This window comes from Tachypleus tridentatus, chromosome 6 (assembly GCF_004210375.1).
Source record: "Tachypleus tridentatus isolate NWPU-2018 chromosome 6, ASM421037v1, whole genome shotgun sequence".
NCBI lineage: Eukaryota > Metazoa > Arthropoda > Merostomata > Xiphosura > Limulidae > Tachypleus > Tachypleus tridentatus.
This window is the reverse complement of record NC_134830.1, coordinates 33,145,619-33,154,520: the sequence shown is the minus strand read 5'-3', so window position 1 is coordinate 33,154,520 and position 8,902 is coordinate 33,145,619.

The following is an 8,902-nucleotide window of genomic DNA, read 5'->3' as shown; positions in this document are numbered from 1 at the left end:
GCTGCTTACCCAATGCTTCATTAACTCGTGAATGCATTGCACTTCAAAATTTTGTCACCCGTTGTTATTTTAGGTGGATTCTCCACAATAAATAAATAAAAGAAGGAAAATATTTCGCCGCGTTTAAAGAATTTTTACAGCAGGTCAAACGGGGCGCACAATAAGCTTTAAAAATGTTTAAATTGCATACAAGTGTTTGAAGACATTTTTTTTCTATAACGGTTATTATAAAGTTTGGCAAGATTTATATATTGAGTTTTATTATCCCTACCGCCATGAAGAGAGCCGCTAATCTTTAATATCGTTAAATTTTAAAATGTAAAGAACATATAACCTTTTATTTTAGCAAATGTTCATGAGGTCACTCCATGGTCACTTCTCATTTCCATCAGAGATTCAGAGACCTCACTCGGACACGCACACACACACATTGGCAGTTGTTTTGTTTTTTTTCAAAATTCTCGAAATCCTCTGATAAGCCAACTCCTTTAATCTTGCTCTATTGGCTAATTAAATAATTTCGCGAGCAGGTTGAAAAGAAATTGAATTTTCTGAGCATCCCTGGTTAATTTTCAACTTTAACACGAACTGAGATTGACAAATGTAAACCAAGACACCTGCCATGAAACACGAAACGAATAAAGGAAATGAAGCAGTGGATAGTAACGAATGAAATATTCGGGTTAACTGCTTTGCTAATCAACCAGACCTCGCTTCTTCTTTGTGGGTATTTAGTATGTTTAATTTTTAAGAACCCAGGAGAGTCAGGTGCACAAGACCTTTTTCTCTCCAACCAGACCTTTTAATCAACTAAGTTTGTTTTGAATTTCGCGCAAAGCTACACGAGGGCTACCTGCGCTAGGCGACCGCAATTTAGTTGTGTAAGACTAGAAGGAAGGCAGATAATCATCACCACCCACCACCTACTCTTGGTCTACTCTTTTACCAACAAATAGTTGGATTGATCATAATATTATAACGCCCCCACGGCTGAAAGGGTGAGCATGTTTAGTGTGACGGGAATTGGAACCCACAACCTCCAGATTACGAGTTGAGTGCGTTATCCACCTGATCATGCCGGGCCTATCAACTAGTTTTGAATGTCGTTAATTTCAACCTTCACTTACTTACTTATTAAACTCAAAATTTAGTAGAAATCTTGAGCTATGTCTTGAGCTATGTTCGGCGGTAAACCTAAGGCTTCATTTACTTAATTTTGTTTTGAGCTATTCAACCGCAGAAATATTTAAAATTTGCACATCTAACAAAAGTGATGACTTATGTAAGGCCTATTAGACATTGAGGAGAGACTGAACTCGGATTGCAAAGCTGCGACGGTTTTGGTTCAGTGTAGCCCCATGGCATTCAGTTCTCTTATTCTTTGTTGTTTTCCATATATTATCTTACTTTTCGATTGTATTTCTCTCTTTTTGTATTATGCGGAAGGAAAATATGAATGGATAACATTTTCATCGGAGTTTATACAAGGCTTAACACATATACCCACTGGGTAAATCCTTGAATCTCCGGTTATTGCACATTTCATCTTGTACAAGCTCGAATACCATATCTACGAGATTGCTAACATAGCATACAAAATCCTGAGACGCGACAACACTCGTTCTACTTATATTATAATCAATGTCTACAAAATAACATGCTAAAAAGTTAATTGTTAACGAAAATGTTCTGTGTAACAGAATCTTACTTTTGCTTTAATAGTCCAGATTTGTTTTCGCAAGCGACTACGATTATTCTTTATAACTGGTTATCGATTCTGGCCTAATGATATTTTTACAGCAGAGATTTATTGTTTTATTTCGTCTGAATATGAGCCTAATTTATATCTTTTTTTATGTTTATCTCGCACCAAACTATATAAGGACTTTCTCTGCTAGCCGTCCCTAGTTTTGAACTAATATATTATAAAGTTTGTTTGGAGTTAAATCACAAAACTATACAATGGACTATCTGTGCTCTGCCAACCACGAGTATCGAAACCCAGTTTCTAGCAGTGCGAATCCACAGACATACCGATGTGTCACTGGGGAGCAAGTTATAGGGAAGACAGATAGTCACCAACGCCAACCGCCAACATCGGGACCACCCTACTAGAAAAACGAAGTTTGAGCGCAACTCTTGAGCATTGAGCGCATTTTATTTTTATTTCTATGGGGCATCTGACTACTAACCATAAGTTCTCAAATCTATAAGTCCGACTCATATGACTACTAGGCTATGCTCAACACGTTTGAAACGTGCTGTGAAGGTTCTGCGAAAAATATTCTTCAGGAGGTTTAATGTTCCATGTTTCAAAATATACTTAAAATTTGATTTATAGAAAAAAATGTCCCATCTTTTGTTTAATATTTCTTAACTTCACTTTCAAATCTCTAGAGTTTTTTTCTTGTTTCCTTTGATATGACATGTTTCTTGTTGGGTTTAACTATTCTCATTGTTTGTAAATATACGTTTTCATTTTTCCCAGTTCAAGTTTTCTCACTGTGTTTAACTTTTTAAAGTCTTTCGTTAGTTTGAGGTTAACGCTTCTGGTTTTATTGCATTTCAAAAGCACGTATGACCAAAGCCGTAAACACAATTTAACTGAATGTTTTATATGGTAAATAATTACCATCTCTTAGACTTGACACGATGAAGCCTGGTGTTTGGGCAATCTGTTGGTCGTGAGTTCGAATCTCAGTATTGAACATGCTCGCCATTTTAGCCCTGGAGACTTTATAATGTGACGATCAATCCCACTATTGGTTGGTAATATAGTAGCTCAAGAGTTGGAGACGGATGGTGTTTACCAGCTGCATTCCTCCTGCTCTATCACCTATAAAGCAAGGTTTGTTTGTTTTTGAATTTCGCGCAAAGCTACTCGAGGGCTGTCTGCGCTAGCCATCATAATTTAGCAGTGTAAGACTAGAGGGAAGAAAGTTAATCATTACCATCCACCGCCAACTCTTTGACTACTCTTTTACCAACGAATAGTGGGATTGACCGTAACATTATAACGACTCACGGTTGAAAGAGCAAGCATGTTTGGTGCGACGGGGATTCGAACCTGCAACTCTCAGATTACGAATCGAACGCCTTAACCCACTTGGCCATGCCAGGCATAAAGTAAGGATAGCTAATTCAGATTTCCACTGAGTAATTTTACGTGAAATTCAATAAACAAACAAACAAACAAACAGATTGCTTACTTGCTGAATAAGACAACCTCTTCACTAGATTTGGCTCGGCATGGCCTAGCGCGTAAGGCGTGCGACTCGTAATCCGAGGGTCGCGGGTTCGCGCCCGCGTCGCGCTAAACATGCTCGCCCTCCCAGCAGTGGGGGTGTATAATGTTACGGTCAATCCCACTATTCGTTGGTAAAAGAGTAGCCCAAGAGTTGGCGGTGGGTGGTGATGACTAGCTGCCTTCCTCTAGTCTTACACTGCTAAATTAGGGACGGCTAGCACAGATAGCCCTCGAGTAGCTTTGTGCGAAATTCCCAAACAAACAAAATCACTAGATTTTGTCAAAGCATAAATATGATTTTATCCGTTTGATCTTATATGCGAAGTTACACAATTGGCTACCAGCGCTGTGAACAGCGTTGGTATCGAATCCCGAACTTTAGTCTTATAACCCCGCAAGTTTATTGCCGAGCCACCATTATCCGTGAATTTGTAAACGATGTCGGAAAACGTATTTTAATACGTGAAATTGGCATATCTAATTAACATATATGGGAAAATAATCAAGTCGTTAGAGTTTTTTCTTACTGTAAATCCTTTTAGTAGAGATTTCATTAAATAATAATTAAAAGTAAGAAACATTTGGTTAAACAATTTTATTTAATCATAATTTTCATTATTCTGAGATACTGTAAACACCACTCTTTAATTTAAATTGTTATCACCTTTATTTTTGCATTCATTGTTCGCGGAATGAAGTTCTGTTTTAAATATTTAAATATCCTAAAGCTTCTCTGCGTCTCTTTTACGCTTACGTATGTAAATAACGTACAGAAAGAAACCGCTTAAATCGCCTGGGTTGAAAGAAGGCGGCAACAGTCGTGTTGACTCTTTACTCATTCTCTTAGTTTTCTTATTTATGATAATTTATGCAAACAATCATTAGCACGTGCACTTAGCCTCGCCCACCTAGGGGGGGGGGACGAATACCTGACCTCACGATATACATCGTAACGTAGCAGGTGATTGGATATTAGAGTATTGTCGGCCATTGTTTTAACTAGTTTCATATCATAAGCCAAAGGAACACAGGTAGGCCATTCAGTTCATTAAAACTAACGTGTTTGACTAAAAAAGAAATAAACATAGCATGGTCGTGTCAGTGCATTTTTTGTGAAATATATAAAAAAAATCTTTAAGCAATTTTGAAAAGTTCTTTAAAGTTTAGAAGTCTTCACATTTAGCTTCATAAACTTAAAATAATATTATTATGCGTGTGTTGTGTCGAATCTTACCTACGTAGTAAATATAGCATTACTATAACGTTGAAAAAAATACTTTAGCATTATGTAATTTGTTTCAGTACATGAGCACTTCGCTAAAAAACTGGCACTGTTGTCAAGTTCAAATGAATGTTTCGTCACTAGTTTGATTAACATTCCTCTCACAAGTGAGGGGCTATCATGACTTGGTTAAGTACTTGATGAAGAAGGGGATATTATATTGCACATATTGGTGAAGAAGGGGATATTATATTGCACATATTGGTGTAGAAGGGGATATTATATTGCACATATTGGTGAGTGGATGTGGAAGCAAAATTTACGCTGCATCACATGTCATTTAGACATATCTTGATGGTTATGCCACTCCTTGAATAATTAATACTTATTATATTTAGGAGTTAGTTTTAGTAATTCATTCTGTATTTTGGAAATACATCTCGTCCTATTTAACATTATAGCTGTTTCTAGACGTATTTTTAACCAAAACATATGATAAAGAGTGTGGGATAGTACCACCATATAATAGTAGAAGTTAGTGGAGTATTATATGTGTTGGTGATAATTAGCTGCCTTCCCTCTAATCTTACATTTGCTAAGTTAGGGCCGACTAGCGCAGATAGCCCTTGTGTAGCTTTGCGCGAAATTCAAAACAAACCAACCCGAACTACTGTTTTTGCTTAATGAACTCTAGGACTTCTTATTGTATCGTCAAGTAAGCAACAACTCATTGAAATAAAATAGTTCTATAATTTATAATCTGCTAATATTTTAAGTTTACTCATGATTAATCAACGTAATGTTTCACGTAGGCCTTAAAATCTTGTGTTATTTTAAAACAAAGCACAAAGATGTGTCTGTATTTCAAAACTGATCATACGAGGGGTACTTATATTTTAAACATAAGAGGAATACTTGTATTTCAGAATTAATCGCACGATAGTACCCGTGTTTCAAATCTGATCACATGAGGGGTACTTATATTTTAAACATAAGAGGAATACTTGTATTTCAGAATTAATCACACGATGGTACCTGTGTTTCAAAACTGATCACACGAGGGGTACTTATATTTTAAACATAAGAGGAATACTTGCATTTCAGAATTAATCGCACGATAGTACCTGTGTTTCAAAACTGATCACACGAGGGGTACTTATATTTTAAACATAAGAGGAATACTTGTATTTCAGAATTAATCACACGATGGTACCTGTGTTTCAAAACTGATCACACGAGGGGTACTTATATTTTAAACATAAGAGGAATACTTGTATTTCAGAATTAATCACACGATGGTACCTGTGTTTTAAAACTAAGCGCACGGGCGGTGCCTACATTTAAAATAAGCACATGCAGATGCCTGTATTTTACACTTTATACACAAACATACCACGTTTGTATATATTTGTACAAGTACTAAAGGTGTTCAGCCAAACCCCCTATTTGTGTGATGCAAAACAATTCTGTTTATATCGTTATTACTCAGCTGTTTATAGTATTTAATGCTTTCTACATAATGTACATTCTTCTGATGAAATATTAGTATATTTTGGTTCGAAATATTCACACGTAATTGCAAAGCTAAAGCCGTATTGCTACTGTCAGATTTTCTAGACCAGATTCTTTACGGTAGATGTCTGTGACTTGTTGGCGATAAATTTCAACAATAAACAAACAGCAACACAGTCACATTTGTTTTAGAATAATTTAGTAAAACGAGTCAAACGTATCCCATACAATTCTCTGGGGGCATGCTTTTAGAGCCCCCGTAGCATTAGTATGTTTCATGTGCTGATTTGTGCTTCGCACAGAATATGTTGGCTTTTGATCTCTTAAATTAAACCCCTTCGAAACATCCTGCGAATGGGCTTTATTTGTTGTGTAAATACGAGCTTTTCTTCGAATAAAAGTCTGTGTAAGTTTAAACACAAATCATTACTGGTGTAAGAAACAGAATTTTTTATCTACTCTATTCAATCATGATGTCACAGTTAATTTATAAATTGAGCGATTTCAACAAAAGTCAAAATAATGTGGAGTCAGGGATGACACTCGGATAAGCAAGATTATTGACGAATTGTATGGAAGTTGACTAGTAACGGTTGACGAAAGTTTCTCTTGAGAGGCTTCAAGTGAACTTTAATCCCTAGTGGTATTAAAGAGAACCTTTCAACCAGCTTTATTTAACAATATCTTTTGAATAAAATTCATGACTTTATTATCGTCAAGCGACAAGTCATAACGCTCTGAGAATTTGACTTCCATATTGTAAATAAGAGCCAGTACCAATTCTATACAAAAATAAAATATTTAATACCTAGTTTTGAAAGGTATTCTTGCTCCTCTTGTTTGTTTTTACTAGCACCACAATAACGAGTGTGTGTCTATGTTTTCTTACAGCAAAGCCACGTCGGGATATCTGTTGTATCCACCGAGGGAAATCGAACCGCTGATTTTTGCGTTATAAATCCGTAGACTTACCACTGTACTATTGTTTGTTTGTTTGTTTTGGAATTTCGCACAAAACTACTCGACGGCTATCTGTGCTAGCCGTCCCTAATTTAGCAGTGTAAGACTAGAGGGAAGGAAGCTAGTCATCACCACCCACCGCCAACTCTTGGGCTACTCTTTTATCAACGAAAAGTAGGATTGGCCGTAACATTATAACGCCCCCACGGCTGGGAGGGCGAGCATGTTTAGTGCGACGCGGGCGCGAACCCGTGACCCTCGGATTACGAGTCGCGCGCCTTACGCGCTTGGCCATGCCGGGCCACTGTACTACCGAGAAACCAGAGTGATGAATACTGTTATTTATTTGTAGTTGAATAATGGGTTACTACAGAAATCGAATCCCGAATTTTAACGTTGATTAATCATGTTTTGTTATAATTGTACTCATTAAAATGCATCAGGGCGACCTGAGAGTCGCGGGTTGAAATTCTCGTTACACCAAACATGCTCGCCCTTTCAGCCGTGATGGTCAATCCCACTATTCGTTGGAAAAAAAAAGTAACCCAGGAGTTGGCCATGGGTGGTGATGACTAGCTGCTAAATTAGTGACTGGTAGCGCAGATAGCCTTCGTGTAGCTTTGCGCGAAATTCAAAACAAACAAACAAATAAAATGTATCAGCGTCTTTTTACAAATGCCACGTTCTGAATGATGCTCGAGTTCTCTATTTTTTATTTCACAAATAAAACACCATTGAATAAAACTTTCAATGATGTCTTATTGCGCCAATACTACATATTTAAAAATGTTTCGACATCTATTAAAATCACGTTTCGAAATTCTATTGGATTACGATTATTTTTTCTTACAGTAACATCTTTTCTACCCTCCCTTCATCGTACTCCAACTGGGTGTCAAAATAACCCTCCTTTATCGTACTCTAACTGGGTGTCAAAATAATTCGATGGTTTGTTTAATGTAGAATTACTGAAGCGCATTATCAAGGCATGCGAACTCTTGCTTAAAACCAAGGCGAAAGCTTGAATATACGAAAAAAGCAGTACATTATAGTAGAAATAACAATTGGTAATCTGAATGGCTCGTCAAGTTTGGAAATGTATCATAAGTAATAATTTCTAGAGGACTACAGGATATTGTGAATTGGTAATCTGAATGGCTCGTCAAGTTTGGAAATGTATCATAAGTAATGAGAGTTACAGCTATTTTTAGAGGACTACAGGATATTGTGAATTGGTAATCTGAATGGCTCGTCAAGTTTGGAAATGCATCATAAGTAATGAGAGTTACAGCTATTTCTAGAGGACTACAGGATATTGTGAATTGGTAATCTGAATGGCTCATCAGGGTTTGGAAATGCATCATAAGCATCATAAGTAATGAGAGTTACAGCTATTTCTAATCTGAATGGCTCGTAAAGTTTGGAAATGTATCATAAGTAATGAGAGGACTAGAGAACTAAGGATATTGTGAATTGAATGACAAAATTTAGCTTTAATTAAAAGTGAAGTTTGAATGCAAAATATTATAAATATTCTTATTTGTTTTCAAATTTCAATGACTTTGCAAACCGAAGTTGCCTAATGTTTCATAATGATCTATGATCTTTGATCAAAACATTTCTGAGTAACCGGAATGAGCCCAACTGCCTTTGTCGTTGATTGTAACATTTACTCTATTACACATTTAATTAACACAATGCACCAGAATAAAAGTAGATATTTTGCACTAATCTCCCTAAAATCGGTTCACCATCAGAGAAGCTGACGTAAAGTAACCATTTTGACCATCTCACCTAATACGTCTTTTCCTAATTACAGGTGTTAAGGCACATTTCAGTGACTCCGCTAACACATCTCTCACCATGCAAAAAAGATTACTTCACAGGCCTATTAAATTTTAAACTTCAGTTTTGAATTCAATAGGCCTGTGTTCTGTTCTATTATTGGACAAGATAAAGGA